Source organism: Bidens hawaiensis, unplaced genomic scaffold (genome assembly GCF_021521415.1).
Source record: "Bidens hawaiensis isolate Kalapana, Puna unplaced genomic scaffold, B.hawaiensis_p1.1 tig00006190_1, whole genome shotgun sequence".
Taxonomy (NCBI): domain Eukaryota; kingdom Viridiplantae; phylum Streptophyta; class Magnoliopsida; order Asterales; family Asteraceae; genus Bidens; species Bidens hawaiensis.
In genome coordinates this window covers 675939-694983 of record NW_027491410.1, presented here as the reverse complement: position 1 = coordinate 694983, position 19045 = coordinate 675939, and the positions used below count along the sequence as shown (strand labels likewise).

General features: G+C 34.5%; 1 protein-coding gene across 2 annotated transcripts in view; it reads right to left on the bottom strand.

Moving 5' to 3' along the window:
* Positions 1-14060: 14060 nt before the first annotated feature.
* The window catches only part of LOC143631663 (uncharacterized), a 251885-nt gene continuing 246900 nt past the window's right edge, over positions 14061-19045 (bottom strand). The window contains exons 1-2 of one of the 2 annotated variants that reach the window (XR_013153401.1): positions 14490-14541; positions 14061-14374 (exon numbers count right to left, since the gene is read on the bottom strand). The gene's annotated coding sequence lies outside the window, so the exon portion shown is untranslated. Of the gene's footprint in view, positions 14375-14489; positions 14542-14760; positions 14806-19045 lie in introns of those variants that run through there. The other variant, XM_077100354.1, reaches the window with a different exon arrangement.

Genomic DNA, 19045 nt, shown 5'->3' with positions numbered 1-19045 from the left:
TAGTTCGATATAACCAATGGATCTGATACCAATCTGGAACACCCTCAAAATCCACTAACGGAGTTTTACCGTCAGAGGGTGTGAACTAACAGGATCGGAATCATCAGTTATAATCAAACCATAAAAACGTTTAAATGAAAATAAGTGCGGAAGCGTAAAACCATAGAAACAACGTTACGTCACGCAGGACGATTTAAAACCAAGGATAACAGTTAAAAGTAATTTTGCATAGTTAAAAGTTTATCAAGCAATGCATGTTCCTAAACCGCGCGCCCGCCTCGGCTACCTGAGAATAACATACTAAAAGCGTCAACACAAGGTTGGTGAGTTCACAAGTTATATAAAAATAAATCGTTTAGCGTTTGCGTTTAGCGTTACAACGTTTTGCGTTAATCGTTTTGCGTTACAGCGTTACAGCGTTTTGCGTTACCAGATAGTGTTATGTCAAATTATATATCGATAGGTAGCTAGTCTATACAACAAGTATTACTAAGTGTTCGACACCGAAGCTGACTCGTTTATTAATTGCCTTGTCACCAGGTCCTCCAGACCATGGTACGTGTTAGCCAAAATTACACCCGCTCGACCTCCAATCGAGTTTAGCGTTGGGTGGGGTTTGTCAAACCCAGTAGTACTACTCAACAGTGACTCGCTATTCTAAATATTAACCGGTTCGATTTGTAGGACTTCAAATATTTCGTTTGCCACTTAGCCTTTACAAGTGATATATAATTTATAACAAAATCTTAAATGCGTTGTCGAGTATGTTATCTCCCCCAAGTGAAAAGCGTTTGAAAACAGTTTAAAGAGGGGAAAGTGAAACTCACTGTTTGCGAATAATTTCTCAAATTAAATCACCAAGATGCGCGTCACCGAAAAACTCTCTCTAACGTTCTAAAACAACAAAGAGATTTTTCTAAGTGTCGGAATATTATCGAGTCTCTAGACCCGGCACATAATACCTATGCACATAACATGTTTCGTGCTTCGTTCGTGAATCGTGTGTGACTTTAACAAGTGTTTTTGTGACACATTACATGTGTAAGCAATCATATACGTGCCATGTATTCATAACGTACATTACTAGCAATTATTCCCCGTAAGGGCATTTTGGTCAACAAATAACAATTAACTAGCCATTATTCCCCATGAGGTCAATTTGGTCAAATCATGGCAATCAATTAGCAATTATTCCCCCGCAAGGGTATTTTGGTCAAAACATAACAATTATATAGCAAGTATCATGTTTCGTGCATCTTTACACAACTCAGCAGCTAGTTTCACCGAGACAGAAATCCTACTAGAAAGATTGTACTATTTAACCGATCATAGCATCTCAATTAATTTACCAAAAATCATCACAGAAGCACATATGTCCTAGGTTTCCAGAACATATTTAATTATATTTTTATTCCACATAGGTTTCTCACAATTATCAAATCATTACAGCAAACTCATAACAGTCAAGTTCATGCGCAACAGAATGTTATTTGCAATTCCCGTTAAACGAAAAATCCAATAAATGCAAAACCACTTGGGTTAGGTTCCTAACTCAATAAGTCAACTTCCAGAAGTGAAACCAACCCAATTGGTCTCGTAGTTCATGAGATATAACATTTACAACACAACCTAACAGCAGGTCTAACAGCTCAGCTTTGCACAATGTTTTTGTAAATTCATAAAAGTTAACTTCTACTTGTCCAAAAATTTCAAGTTTATATTCTTTAGAAACTAGACTCAACCTAGTTTACTGTAGTACCAACAATCTCAACAAATTTTCATGTTTACACTTCGTTACAGTCACTTAAACATCATATACACATTCTGTCCAGAAACTGTTTGCATCCAAACTCAACATATTAACAACCTATGAACTATCATGCATTCATATGATCCTCTAAACTCCATAAACACCATCCATGCACATCAATTACATATTACATACTTGATTAGGGTTTGTGTTTGAACTCAAATCAAAGACACAACAATCAACATGCAACAAGATCAATACTAGTTATCAATCATCATTCATTCAACAACAATCATGTTAACTTCCTACATACACATGAAATCGGCTCACTAGGGTTTGTAATTAACCCAACAAACATCAAAATCAAGTAACAAGGATGTAAAGGATGATCAATTATCCCTTCCTAGCACCTAGTTCTTCAATCAAACACTTGATTTGAGGGTTGTATGTGTGATTAGAGGTGACGGCAGCCGTGTGAAGCCAAGGGAGAGAGAGACCGATCGGGATTGTTGAGGAAAAGAAAATAATAGTTAGGGTTTGGTTATTAGGTTTATTTATAATAGTCTATGTTACACTTTGGCCCCTCCACTTCTAAGTATTACTTTTCCTAGCCTTAACTAACTTGTTTACATCTTGAGTTAGCGTTTATAACCATGTTATCACATAACACATAAGTCTAACACATAATTATCACATAATTACTGTTTTGACGTTTTTCGTTTATTCATCAATCGTCTGCGTCAACTCGTTTGCGTTTCGGTGCAATTCCCGAAAGACTACACATGTAGTAAGTGTTAAGCGTCATTTAAACCCTAGTTTAAATGAAATGAAGTGTGCGTTATAGATTTAGTGATCTTAAGTTTGAATTGACGGAGTTGAGTTAACGGAGTTAACCTGAAATTGACGATTGTCACAGTATAATAGGGGTTGTTTTACATTTTTTGTTTATAACATTTATATATTATTTTGAATTTTAGTTTTGTTTATTGTAAGAAAGTTAATTAATGATATTCTTAGGGTTTGATAATGAAAAAGGTTCACAAATAAATGAGATTTTATAACCCGTTAGCTATCTTTAGTTTGGTGAGACCCATGACCCGCTTATATTTTTACTATAAAATTAGTTTCTTAATTGTAAAAAATATCTTTTTATAAAAAAATCAAAAATCAGTTTTTAGTATAACCATAATTTATAAGATTTTCATATCAGATATTTAGTAAAATTTATTTTTAATTTAATGAGATGTTATAAGTCGTTTAAGGGCTATATGAGTTTGATGAGACTCATACCCGTAAATTCGGATCAAATGACATTCATTTACAAATAAAGCAATTTGGTGGCTTGAAAGAAGATGGAGAGCAAACAGAAAAGTTTTAGAAGTTTCGTTTATATATATTTTAGCTTTTATCCCCCGTATTATGGGGTTGTTCGTTTCGAATTTTTATATATTTTTTAGGATTTTCATTTTGATATTGTAAGGTTGTTGATAATATACTTATAATTTGATGAGGAAAGAATTTCACAAATAAATGAGATGTTATAACCCGGTTTAAAAGTTATCTGGGTTTGGTGATACCCATGACCCGTTTTTTTATTACTATAAAATTTTTTCTTAATTATAAATAATAATTTTTTTTAGTATATCCCTATTTTATAGGATTATATCAAATATTTGATTTCTTTAATTTTTAATATAATGAAATCTTATAACCCATTAAGTTAATGGACTATCTGGGTTTGGTGAGACCCATACTCATAAATTCGGGTCAAGTGCATGAGAAGTCTTCATTTACAAATTAAGCAATATGGTGGCTTAAGAGAATTTAGGGAATTTTCGTTTATATATATTTAAGATATATTGAAAGCAAGATGAATAAAAGAAATTTTTTAAAAAGAGGTATAAACTTGGTTGATTAAAATGGTTTGGTTAAAATGGACTGGGTTAAAAAATAATGACGAAAACATATTACATTGTTAAATATAACCCAAATAAATATATGACCTGTTTGGTATAAGGTAATGAAATGAATAAGAGAATAAAATTGACGTAGTAATAGAATTTAAAGGGATTAAATGGATCATTATAATTTCATTGTCATGTTGATTACCATGTAAAAATAGAAATATAGAATGATTCTTCACTTTATTATTATTATTATTATTATTATTATTATTAATAAACAAAGTTAATAATAATATGAATATTCAAAATAAATGTTTCTATTATTTGGGCGTTGCAGCGATATTATTAAACCGAATAAAAACAAATAAAAATGTTGAATCATACTTGTGAGTTATAAAATACTAACTCGTCAAATTTAAAATAACAATAATATTGATAATATAATAATAGTTATATTATAATATACAAAACGATAATGATTATAATATAATAATAATATGATAATAGTGATAAAATGTCACATCTGGTTTCAGAATCCTAGCTGTATGACCAATAGTTGATATCGGTTATGCCAATTTATCAAAATTTGGTTATGTAGCGGAAAATGTTTAAATAAAATGTTTACTTTCATAACATAGGGAATTAAATACCCTTTATCATTTACATTTTTTTTTGCTTTTAAAACAAGTTTACAAATGCTTCGTTTACAAAATTAGCTGAGTCATCAGCTGTATTCTATGCCTAGGGATCTTCTATCTCTACCGATCATATCCACCTTCATACCTTATACCCGATTACCTAAAAATACTTTTAAAAATATGTCAGTTATTATGATGGTGAATAACGTTGACTAGATAAAAGGTTTTCATAACTAGTTATGGCACAACACAATAGCGTTCAACAGTGGGTCTCAATCTCATCGAAACTAAACATATGCACAAACCACTTAAAGGAAGGTTACGAGCCGCAGGGACAATCACGTGCCCCATGGTCAGTATGTTTGTAGTGTGTCCACTACAGGTCATATATGTAAGGATCCAGATACATGTGTATTTTAGTCTGAGTGTTTAACTACTGCATTGAAACAAAACGTTTTAGAAGATTTGAACCAACACTCATGTAAACTCTTTTCTAACTCTTTAAAGATTGATAATATCCATATTTTTGAAGAGTAAATACTTTGTAAAAAGGTAGATATATTCACCTCGTAAAAAAGTTTAATCATATTCATGCTATAAAAAAGTTGAGCGTATTCATGTCAATAAGAAAAATTGTACGTATTCACGTCGTAAACACACTACGTGAAAATTGACCTTTGGTCACACGAAAAAAGTGTGCCCGTAGGCCTTTAGCCACACACGTCTAGTTCAAGTCATGTGTGACCAAAGGTCGCGACATTGTAGGTATCATATGGCCACACACAGTTTTTAGTGGCCTTATGTGGTTATAAGTGTGGCTAAAGCGTACCAGCATTAGTTGCTGGCCATCAAGAAGCCTCTCCAATAAGTGTGGCTAAACGGTAGAAAATGGCCACCTGACTATTTACTATGAGTGACCATTGCACGTATAGAGCCACATGAATTCATGTTTCAGCCACATGAATTTTATAATAATGTGGGCAATAGGGTTGTGTTAAGCGTGCATTGTGATCTATACGGTGTGGATATAGCAAATCAATGACCACTTAAATTTAATAATAGTGTGGCTAATTATATCATATAGACACTGGATATTACATTAAAAGTGGTTAAAAATGTTTACTTGCCACACAAACACTCCTTTGTAGATTATAATGAGGCTATTGTCTTATCGTTTGTCACACATAATGCTTTTCGTAATTTAAAGTGTGGCTATTGTCAAAATTTTCGTCACACATAGTGAGGTATTGTGTGGCTAATCATATCATATAGACACTGGAGGTTATTGTTAATGTAATTAAAATGTGAACTTGTCAGTCAAACACTCTTTTGTAGTTTGTGGTGTGGCCACTGTCTTACCGTTTGTTACACATAATGCTTTTCCTAATTTAAAGTGTGGCTATTGTCAAACTTTTCGTCACACATAGTGATGTATTGTGTGGCCAATCATATCATATAGACACTGGAGGTTATTGTTAATATGGCTAAAAATGTGAATTGGCCACTCAAACACGCTTTTGTAGTTTGTGGTGTGGTCATTGTCTTGCCGTTTGTCACACATAGTGCTTTTGTAATATAAAGTGTGGCTATTATCATACTTTTGATCACACATAGTGATTTTTCCAATGAAGTTTGATCTCGTTCCGCCACACAAACAAAAACCAAGTGATGAAAGTGTGGCCAATGGCTAGTGTGGTTATTTTATGCCATTTGGTCAGACTTGATGATTTTTTATATGACGTTTTATATGATTCTGTCACACACACAAAAAACGAAGCAAGCATGGTGTGGGTAATGGTGATATATAAAAATCATGAGTTTTCGGTGTGGCTGTGTCACACTTTTAGCCACAAATAATTTGTTATCTCCATCAACTTTTCTACCCTTTCGTCACACAACAATGTTTTTGTTGTGGCTAATGGTCATTTATAGACTCTAATTTTTGTAATTTGAGATGTGGCTATTGTCTTACTTTTGGCCACACCTATTTAATGTGTTCTATGTGGCCAAATAGAGTGTAATTAGGCAATATATAATTATTATTATTTTTTGTGCAGTAATATAAAACAGCTGTAAGCAAGCATGACAAAACAAAATTAGAAACCAATTATATTAACAACAATATTCACTTAAGCAAATGTATACATCTTTTTGTAAGATATATGCAAAATATCTTACAAAATACAAAATAACGACTACCTATATACTAGCTAAGGCGTCAGTTTTCTTGGCACTGCTCCTTGTCTTCTGTTTGGTCACCCTGTCTATTGTTGTATACTTTGCCTTTGGCTTCTTGCCAGCTCTGTCTGGTTCTTTTAAGGATAGGAATGGTGGTAGCAGGAACAACAAAATATGAAAAACAAATATGTATAATTAATGTCATATTTTGTAATTGAATAGAACAAAATAGGAACAAACCTCCTTTTCACAAAAGATATGATCTCTTGTGATATTTTGTAATTGAATATAACAAAATAGTAGGCCTGCAAAAGAACCGAACGTTGGTTGAACTGTTCGGCGGGAAGTTCGTTTATTTAATAAACGAACGAACACGAACACAAAATTTGTTTTCGTTTAATTAAACAAACGAACATGAACACATGTTCCGTTAGTTCATTTATGTTCTTGAGCGTACATTCGTTTATGTTCGTTTATCTTTGTTCAATTATGTTAGTTTAGATTATAAACAAACGAACATAAACGAATACAAGGGTTCATTTTTAAAATAAATGAAAATGAACATAGATATTTGTTCGGTTAAGTTTTTGTATAGGTTTAAAGTTAAAAGGGAATAAACCTCCTGGTCACATAAGACTAGGTGTTCTGGCCAAGCAACAAAAGTACCAATTGCGTCATCAACAGTCATAATTTCACCTGCCTCACAAGGAATAATTTCTTGTTCCTTTATGGCTTCATCAATACTAACTTTATAGAAACCCTCCGAGATTGCTTTTTCATGCAACTGTTGTGGAACTAGTGACCAATGAACTCTACCATGTGCCACCTTGTTACGCTTGTCATTCAAACACAAACGACAGTCATACACCTATAAACAAGCATGAGAAATTAATATGGCTTAGTTGAAGTCAATATATAAGTACATACCCATGGATATGCCATGTTGGTGGGAAATTAACAATGTTTCGCGCAGTACATACCTTTATTTCAGGAGGTGGGGAAGCTTCATCCGTAGATACATCAACTTTTCTTTTACGGCTTCTCCGTTTTACCTAAAAACCGTTCAATGAATCAGCTTATGGATGGAAATAAATCAACAATTAAAGGGAAAACTCGGAACAAAAAATATGAAACTATCAAGTACTGTTGGTTTTTTCGAGCCGTTACTATCCAGAGTGTGGTGTAGTTGTGTTGATGTTTGGTCAACATTGTTCTCTACAGGCTTCATTGGTAATATAAAAGAAATTGGAATTGTTAGACTTATTAGGTTATAAAATATAAAAACTGAAATTGCCAAATACTTACTGATGTCGTGCTATGGGGATCGACTACCGTTTGGTCAACATTTTTATCCACGGACTTGGCCTGCAATTTGGTAATAAAAAATGAGCACACTCACATTGGAAACGAATTATAAAAAGTACCGAAATTGTCAAATACTTACTGATGTTGCGATCTGGGGAGCGAGTACCGTTTGGACAACTATTTTATCCACAGACTTGGCCTACAATTAACTTATGCAAAATCAGCACACTCACATGGAAAGTTAATTATTAAAAAATCAATCAAATTGTCAATGCTTACCTGAGGAGCGGATTCTTGTTGCACAGCCTCACCTGAGGTAAAGATGTTTCCCACAGAACTGGCCAACAAATCAATTTATTAGGTTATGGAAAATGAAAAATCACATGGAAAGTTGTAATAAATAAAGAAACTGTCAGATACTTACTGGTGCTGGTATTTTATTTTGCCCCACAACACTAGTACTTTGGTTAGAACCAACTTGATTAGGAACAGGATTTACCTACGAATTATGACAAAAACAGTGCCAATTATGTATGTTGAATGTACTAATCAATATGATTATATGTAACATACATCACTTACTTGACTTGCCGACATTTGCGGCAACATTCCTTCGAGCAGTCTAAACCTGTCCTCAAATGCTAACTGTTCCTTCTCACGGCTTGCTAGCATATCATTCGTGGAATCAAGTAGAGACGTCAAATTGTTCACCACTTCATCTCTCTGCACCGCCTCATACTCAAGTTGGGCAATCCGTTCCTTAAACGAGCCTTTTACCCGACTCACACCCCAATATTTACTTGCTGTCAATCCGTACCCAATCCCTTTTAAAAACCCACATTTCTCTTTGCCAAGCACTATGGTGACGTCATCTATGCACGGTTCAAGTGTCAGGGCTCCCGAGGTGATCTGCTCCTCATGATGAACCTGCAAGAAAACAAATGTCAAATGCAGATTCCATACAAGCATAAAACGTCAGATTTCATTAACTACTGTAAGTAAATAAACACTTTGTAAACGATTAGGTTAAAATATGTTATATATTTGTTCAAACGAGTCTATTACGCTTGTAACACGCTTATGTACAAAAACATATATAAATATTCTAATACGCTAGTAACACGGTTATGTACAAGAATCAAAGTATATTACTCTTGTAACACGCTTATGTATCCACATCAAGTGTTGAGACAAGTTAGACAGACTCAAGTTTGTTTGACACCAATATAAGGCTGTGTGTGGCAATGAATTAACTTTAACATGATTTAAATAGTTTAATACTAAAACATACTAATTTGGTTGCCACGTCTTCGACAACAGCATTCTTGTATGCACCATCTTTGTCCTTCCTTGATTTCATCCACATTAATGCACGGCTGGGGATCTCATCCGGTGCAAGTTCCTTGTTTTTGACCTTGTAAGATATTCAAGAGAAAGCAGCTAACGGTCATGCATTAGACACATAACCAACAAATCATTGAACTAGAGAGTGAGGTGATTACCAGTTTCTCTCGAAGGTAGGTATAAACCCCTCGTCCCATGTGATGATCAAAAACATTGTTTGCTCGAGCTCCCTTTGTTGAAGCCAAGTGTTTCTTCAACCACACATTTAATTATATTTTAAATGTAGAGGATTTATACCTGAAACTTCTCTGATAGTGTAGAGGATTTATACATGAAACTTCTCTGATAGTGTGTACTCAACGAAGCGATCCTAGTCTTCTTGCCTGATCATCGTCCTGTGTCCCTTGGGTATCGCTTTCAGCTTCAGAGGTTTACCGATTTTCGGCATAATGTATTTGGCATACATTTTTCTTCGGAAATTCCGAAGAAGGTGTTCGAGCCGATTCATCACAGAAGGCCTGTGGCACGCCTCAATCTCAAAATATTTCTGCATAATATAATACAGTAAAGGTAAATTACTTCTCAAAATATTTCTGCATCAAACAACATAAAATGCACAAATAAATATAAAGAATAATCGTTATTTGTTCCCACAATTTATCTCTAAGTTCCTTTGTGACCTCCCTCCAACTTAAATATCTCAAGCCAACCATTTCCCTTACAACATCCCCTAAAAAACTTGCAAACTTTGATCTAGTTTGGCCAGTGAACCTACCCAGATTATCAAACTCCACTACCAGTCTGACACCACCAGAGTTTGCATAATCGATACGTAGCTTAGGTAACCTCGTCAACCCTCTTGTAGGTTTTTTCGTAGTAGCCAAACTATTGATGTATTCGATAGCCATCGTCGGTATATCATCGTCTCCTTGAGCATCGTCGTTGTTGGCTTCCTCGCTGGAGTAGCCTTTAGTGTCGTCTGATTGAGCGTTGTCGTCGTTGGCTTCCTCATCGGAGTATAAAACATGTTCTTCTTCGATTTTTTCATCTATAAGCTTCATCTTCCATTGTTTTTTCTGGAGTAGCCTTCAGTGTCGTTTGATTTGTGGAGTGGAAAAGTTTTTTAATAATTTAGAGTGTAATTTGATTTTTGGAGTCTTAAATAATTTGGAGTTTTTGAATATTTGGAGCCAATTTGGAGGTTTTTGAGTTTTGCCTCCCTTTTAATTAAGAAACAATAGATTATTGCCATAGTTTTTAATATAAATTAAAAGGGATAAGCGTGTTACTAGCGTATTAGGATATTTATATATGTTTTTGTACATTAGCGTGTTACAAGCGTAATAGACTCGTTTCAACAAATATATAACATATTTTAACCTAATCATTTACAATGTGTTTTTTGTTTTATTTTTAGATTTAACAAAGTGTTGTTTACAATTTAATAAGCGTATCACAAGCGTTTTTAACAAAGAAAGAGATAGCCATTAGATGATCCATAAAACATGTTAAGAAAGCATTTTAAGATAATCCATATTTACCATTAATCAAAAGATGCCATACAAAAAGTTCCATTACAATACATTACAAAAAAACCAAGACGAGCAAAGTTAACATCACCATCACTCCTCATTATCCACGATCTCCAACCCCAGCTCGTTAAAACTCATGTTGGTTGACACCGTAGTTACGGTGTCAACCAGAGTCCCACATACTGAGTCGTAGCATGCAGACTTTTGTTTCAGATAATCAACAACCTTTGCCTTAAACTTAGTGTCTGGTTCCATCAACATGAGTTTACATGAGTCGAGGGTCTTTGATTTTTCAAATGTGAGTCTAGCCCTAATCTCTTCGATTGTCTTCAACAAAGTGTCGTCTTTCTCTTTTTCAAGATATATTCTTGTTTTCACCATGTTCTACACGGTTTTTTCACAAGAATACATTTTTATTATTTTTTTGAAATGTCTAGTGTGAGTGAATAACAAAATAGATGTTGCAATATATAGACGTAAAATTTAATTTTCGGTAGTTGAGACAGTAATATAATGTAGTTAAGTTTGATTTTTAGCCTATCTAGTAAGATATAACTTATTTAAAGCGTACTACAAGCGTGAGATATAGTTTTTTTTTATTTTAATTAACTTTAATGTATGCTATCATTACATAAATAATTTTCCAAGATTTTTGACAGGTGAGTATGTATAAATGTAATTAATTTCTCAAATAATTTTGACAAGTGTATAATATAGAAATATTTTTCCCAATTTTAACAGGTGATATAATTGTAATTAACCTCTAGTTAAAAAAACACATGAGACAAGTGTGAGTGTTTCCCAAGCGTGGGACACCCTTTTGTTTTTTAATTACAAAGTTACTATTAGTCCGTGAGTATACTTTAAAAGTGTCTTTTCCTTTTTAATTTGTGAGCGTACTAAAAGCGTTTAATAATTTTGCTTACATACTAACTGTTTGGTCTGTGAGCCTTTTTGTTATATATACCTACATCACATTTATAAACTCATATACCTACATAATTTTAAATTATTATTTTTTAGTTAATAATGGATTGCTCGTCATCATCCACATCCTACAAGGATGTCCTCAGGAGGCAAATTGAGGATCAAATCGAGGAAGATAAAGCTTGTCGGGAAACTCTTACTGAAGAATTGTAAAGACTAGCAACAACTTGGACGCCAGGGATGTCATTGCAAAATTTCTTACTCGAATGCCAGCTAGTACTATCTGAGATTTTGTTGTTTTGTTTATGGTTGATGTAGGACAGAGAGAGCTTGACTGGTTAAAACTTTTGGGCAAGGAAATTCTTGAACTGAATTGCTCAATGGAATTGAAGTTGAAGTTTCTTATGTCACTCAGAGATTAGTAATAATATAATTTGTATGATTGTGATGGTGTGTTTATATGTGTGTTTTGGTAATAATAAAATTTTTATGTTTGTGTTAAAACATTGATTCAACATGTAACTATTAACTTACATTACAAAGTGGCAACAGAAGACTAGTGATCTCCATAAGTCCATATCATAGCATCTAACAAGTATCTTAAAGTACATAGCAATCAGTTTTGAAATCATTCAAGTTTGTTGTTGCCTTTTCTTAAGTTCAGCAATCAACTCTTCTCTGGTTAAAAAAGTGTTGTTATTTTCATGGAATACCTGTGCTTTCTTGATAAGAGTATTTCTGTGTTGGTTTACATCCGAGAGGAGGATTTTACACAAATACTTTGACCTCAACCTTTTTAGCTGTTTTTGTTGTTTACGACCTTCCTTGCAAAAATTACACCCCATGGTCTCTTCCCATCATATTTCTCCATGTGTCTCATAGCAAAAATACCACAATCTATTCCATTATTTTTTGTTCTCCATCCCATCTTCGCTCTATTGATTGTTGCTATTTGGATTTGCTGAGCAATGGGGTGTTTGATTGTATTAAGATTAGGGGTGTTCATGGTTTGGTTTCAAAACGTGAAACCGGCCAAACCGGACATCAGTTTGGTTTCGCGATCGGTTTTTTTGTTTAACTTTCGATCGGTTGGTTTTAGAATTTTTAAACCGTAATAAACGGTTTGGTATACAGTTTATACCGGGACCGGCCGTATAAAACAGGACCGGACCGTTAGATTTGACAATATATATTTTAGGTTATTATATATGTTTTATATTCATTTGTTTGTGTTTATAATGGGTTTAACTAAAATAAATCTAAGGCTAGTAGTTTATTTGGAATGTACTAGGATAAAATTTGACAATATCATTTTAGCTTTTCATGTGTATATTTCATAGGTTTAATCTTTACTGAGTTTTTATTCCTTATACATTGCAGTTACTTCAAGACTTAGAAACTAGTCATTAGACTACTATTGTTTTCCTAGTTGTTTGATTCAAATAAATAGATAGATGTAATGTTATGACAGTTATTTGGCAAGTGATTTTCATATAGCAAAGACTAATAAGCCTAAACCGTGAAACCAAACTGGAACCAAACCGTTAGTAACGGTTTGGTTCGGTTTTAATTTTCAACGGTTCGGTTTTGGTTTTTGAAGATCAAAAACCGTTACTAATGGTTTGGTTACGGTTTGACCTAAAAACCATAAAAACCGGACCGCGGACACCCCTAACTAAGATACATGCAAAAGAAGTTTCTCTAAACAAAATAGAAAGCAATTTAAGTATTTTGACAAATTTTATAACATGTATGTATATTTTTTGGGTTAAAGGTATATATGGTTACCAGTATATCAGGAGTCTTTCCGTATCTTTCTTCAAAATTCTCTCTAATTGCTTTTGATTTGTCTTCTAAGCTTTTAAACTTTGCATCAGCTGGTATATCTTGATTTACATTGTTTTCAAGTAATTCTATCACTCATGTTTGAAGATTGAAGGTAACCACAAAGAAATGATCATGTAGTAGAATTGGCACGAACACTATAGCAACCTCCTTGAGTGATTTGATTCCAAAAATTGCCATTTGTTTTTCGAGGTTGTCTGAAAACACATCCAGTCTTTCTTTCTCTGTGTAACCCTTTGACTCAACATAATGGTCACTTGTCTTTATAATAATTAAAATGCAGATGATTAAAGCGTTTATTGAGCGTTTTATAATAGTACAAAGAAAGTAGATTAATTTGTACCAGCTCAGTGCTTGAAGCAAAGAATCTGAACGGTGATGATACAGATTTTTTCTTTTCTTCATAGTTCATTAGTTCAATGAATGCATCAATTGCATTGGTGGTTAGATAAATGCCAGGACAGTAGCTTTCAAAGATTACTTGAACGATTCTGTGTGAGTGGACTTGTAGACCTCCTCCCAAATGTCTTCAAGACAAAAAAATATATACTCTAAAATTATTTCTTCATCTTCTGTGACACTAGTGGATACGTCAACCTCTCTCAGAAGATATGGAGATTTCAGTGTAATGAGGTTATCATTTGTTGACAATCCGGTGTCAACTGTTAAACATAAAACAACTCATTTTAAATTTGACTGAAAATAATTGTAACTATAATTAAATACCTTCAACCCCTTTTGTTTTTTTATTTATAATTAAATACCTTCTTTAGCCCACTTAACCACTGTATTAACAACTTTATCAATATCTGCGCATGAGACATTGTTTTCTTGATCTACATCACTCGCATTACTTTTTACGACAGCCAAAGATGTAATATGTTCAAAATAACAGCCTAAGCGTTTTATGAGCGTTTTTAACTGTGATTATAATTAAGCTGGTACATATACCTTTTTGAGTAGCCACTGGATCAACTGCATCACACAGATGTAATAAGTTTAAAATAACAGCATAAACGTTTTATGAGCGTTTTAATTATAGACATAATTAATTTAGTCAAAATACCTTTTTGAGCAGCCACTGGACCACCAACACCAACATCTGAATCAACATCATCACACAGATGTAATAAGTTTAAATAACAGCATAAGCGTTTTATGAGCGTTTTAATTATACTTATAATTAATTTAGCCCAAATACCTTTTTGAGCAGCCAATTGACCACCAACACCAACATCTGAATCAACTGCATCACACATATGTAATAAGTTTAAAATAACAACATAAACGTTTTATGAGCGTTTTAATTTTACTTATAATTAATTTAGCCTAAATACCTTTTTGAGCAGCCACTGGACCACCAACACCAATATCTGAATCAACTGAATCTATTGCTGCAGCTGTATAAGTATTGGGATCTTTCAACTTAAAAAAAATAGTTTTGAAATGGGAAAGAGAAACTTGAAAGAATATTATATAAATTTTTTCTCACCTAAATTAAAGAGTGATAAGCATTTTATGGTGTCAGTTTCTTGTGTTTTAGGGACCACATTATTAGTGAATCTATTTTCCCATTCACAACATCTAGCAAAGATATTGTGATTTGATGGATGTCTATCCTTTCCTTGACGGACCAACTCGTTGATCTCTGAGCAAATTTTATCAAATTTCTTCAACTTTTTATCCATTGCCTTATTCCAAGACTGTAAAAAGAAAATATAGTTATTGTTAATTCATAAACAATTTTAATTTATCCCAGCCAGCTGTAATAGAGTTAAATAATAGTCAACCAGCTCCTGGGTGTGTGTTCCCAATGACATTTGCAAACTTAAAGGTGAATAAACGCTTACATAATCATCCAAATCTTGTTTAGCTGTTTGATCGACATTATCTGTTTCAGATGCACTTTGACCATCTGTTTTTGATTATATATAATGTTGTTATATAAACGTTGCATTACATGAAATACATATAGAAATAAGAGATATGAGAGTTTTTTATAAGAAAATAACCAGTTTCTCACCATGTTCTTGTTTTTCCTCAGCTGCAGTGTTTTCTTCAACTCCAGGCTTACCGGCAGATGTATCACCATATATACCACCACATGCAGTCTCATCAAGCACCTTCCCGACAGCACTAACTGTCACAGGAGCAGTAGCAGCAGCAGCTTCATCAAGTCCCTTCCCGACAGCACTAACTGTCACATCAGCAGCAGCAGCCTCATCAAGTCCCTTCCCGGCATCACTAACTATCACAACAGCAGTATCAGCAACAGCTGCATCAACAGTCCCATCAAGTCCCTTCCCGGCAGCACTAACAGTCACAGCAGCAGAGCAGCAGCAGCCGCATCAATCCCCTTCCCGTCAACACTAAATGTCACAGCAGTAGCAGCAGCAACCTCAGTAGCATCTACAACACCAACTGTAACATATAACTCATCTTCATCATTTCCATCATCTTCTTCTAAGGGAGGACCATTATTATGCAAGTATTTTTCCATCTTATTAAGAGTAGTTGTTGTTAAGTAGTTGACTGCAGGCATTGTGACGGGAGTCCCAAATGGACCATATTTTATCTGGTATTCATGCGTGTAAAGCATCACAAGAAAGTTGATCGGACCGTTGTATTGATCGTTGATATCTCTCCAGTCCTCCTTTGTCATTTTCAAGTTTTCAATAACATAGCTACACCAGTCCATATTTGGAATATCCGAGGTTTTATCAATTGCGGTGATGAACCGTTGATTGACTGTTGTTGATTTTGTCATAAATCCTATACAGGTTTTGAACAACACAAGGAAATTAATCTTAAATAGTTCACCAACTCCTTGATCCGCGACCAGTTTCTCTCTCACATGTTTTATACTTATTCTTGGAGTTAGGAATTGATTTTTGAACAAATCTGTAGTAACGTCTTCCCTAATCTTGGTCTACTCTTGTCTAAACCAGGAATCTTACCCATTGGCATCCCCAACACTTCATGTACTTTTTGTGGTGTTATCTTAATAACACCACTCCCAATGTTCAATTCATTTAAACAGTTTTTATAGTTCATGAGCAACCAATATCCCAAAGTTGTTGGAGTTTGGGTTACTTGAAGTCTTAACATTGACCCAAAACCCATTTCTTTTACACAAGTTCTTTGGGCAGGGGTCATTTCCTTCACTGCATCAACAATATTATAAGGTGCACACCTATTCTTCAATTTTTTGTCTACAAATTCAAAAAAAGGTTTTCTTGATGTCCTCTCGGCTGGCTTCTTTGCTTTAATGGCTTTCTTTTTCGGACGCTGAAAGTCCGGGTCAGAGGTGTTGTGTTCCACCTCTTTCCGCTTTGACAACAACCTGTCAATTTTTGTTTCAAGATATGAATCAGAGTCTGCTTCCACAACATGTTTTGTTTTCACCTTTTTCACCACTGGAGCAACTTTTTTAGTCTTCCTTTATCTGTATTTTCATCTCTCTTCTCGTTTAGATGCTTAGCTTTATCAGTCTTGTTTTTTCCGACAACTGAATCACATGCATACAATAAAACATGGGGGTAGGGGATAACAAAATGAATCACAAGTAAACAGAAAATGCTTATCAAACATCACATTGATAATTCTCATACCAAAGCCATAACACGCTTAGCATATGCTTATAACATGCTTTAATATTACACATAGATTTTTAAAAAACAAAGACATGTATTACAACAACAACACGCTTATAAAACGCTTTAATACATGATGGTAGCTTTACATAAGATGATTTAAACAAATTCTTTGCAAAACTCAATTACTGATGTTTAAATTCACAGCGGTTACATTTTAAGAATAATTAAACCTAAAACGCTAAAAATTCATAAATTAACACTTGTTCCATCCTTATTCTGAGACCTATCGTGCTTGTGCTTCGTCTTTGGTTCCGTTCCAGAAGTAGATGAGTTAGAGTTCTTCATTTTCTCCTTATGCTTGTGGTTGTGCTTGTGCTTGTGCTTGTGCTTCGACCTTGTGCTTCGACCTTGTGCTTCACAGTAGAAATGAAACGTCGACGGTTTTAAGAAATATTGACTTATGAGGTTGTGCTTCAAAGTTGAAGTTTGGGAATAATTATCGCTGTTAGGGGGTAATTACTTGACCCTTTTAAAAGAAGCTGAGGCGGTGCTTTTAAATTTTAATCGTACGGTTAGGTATTATTGTACAGTATATATATATATATAATATTAGTGGGTGGTGGTGGGTTCAGGTGGTCATGATGGTGGTGGACGGTGGCGGACGTGTGGTGGTTGTGGTGGCGGATGTGTGGTGGTGGGTTGTAATATCACGTAAATTTCGGACAAAAAATGTCATGTTTCAAAGTCAAGGGACCAATTCTGCCAAAATCCAAACTCTAAGGGCTTAAAAGAAAAATCTGTCTTCTTAACCCATCGCGCTACGCGATAGGGTCAAGAAAGACCTCCATCGCGTATCGCGATGGAGTGACTGACACATTGTGACACGTGTGCCACGCGGCACACGGTGGCAATGCCTGCCGCCACGTGTCACCACGTGGCAGCACGTTCGCCACGTGTCGCCACGTGGACTCGGCGCCTGCCACATGTCAACACGTGGCAGGTCTACAATCTGACACAGCAGGCCTATATCGCGATACGCGATAGGCCTGCCAAGGAACCTATCGTGTATCGCGATAAGGTCCAAAATTTGGTTATAAATAGAGGGCCACGGGTTCAGTTGTTCCCACACCAAAAACACACACAATTACTCTCTCACTACTCTCTCTCACTACCTCGAAATACGTGCCATCAATCTACCTTAAAAACCGTGCCCCGAAACCTCGTAGTACGTGCCTTTACCCGACGATATCACAAACAAGAAGGAGGTGCTGTCCCGATATCCCGACCATTACCTCGAAGTACGTGCCAAGAGTGTTGGTGCCTCGATAAGCGTGTCAAAGATTGATCAAGCTTGTGTTGATAAGAAGGATATAGTCGAAGTGCATCCCAAGTGAGAAGGAAATATTAAGCCAAGAAAGGTAGGCATAGTGCCCCACCAAAATAATAATAAAATATTGAAAGGGCTTAATACCCTAAGTCGAAATTATTCTCGATAATCAAATAAAGATATAACAAGAAAATAAAGAAAAGAAAAGATAAAATATATATATAAATATATATATATATATGTAAGATTATTCTTTGTTATGAAATATATTATTTAAGTATAACGAGTATACTTAAATAATAAAGAAAAGAATACGTTTCTTAAAGAAGAAGAAACGTCGGGTTTTATAAATAAACTAAATGTTTATAAATTACTATTAAAGGAAATGGGACATCTTAGCTTTGAATGCCCCAAAAATAAGCCCGCGTCTTGGATACCAAGAAAGCGGCCGACACACCGGAAACTATTACCAGTACGTTCCTTATTAACAACGCCTATGCTAGAGTCTTGTTTGATTCAGGAGCCAATTTAAGTTTTATAGATTATAAATTTTGTAGTCTATTAAACGAACCTTTAATTAAACTTAATAAAACTCTAAGCGTCGAAACCGCTAATGGCGACATTGTTAAAATCTCCGAAGCTTAAGAAAACGGAAAAATCTTGTTAGCCGGTTATGTTTTGCCTATTCAATTGTTACCT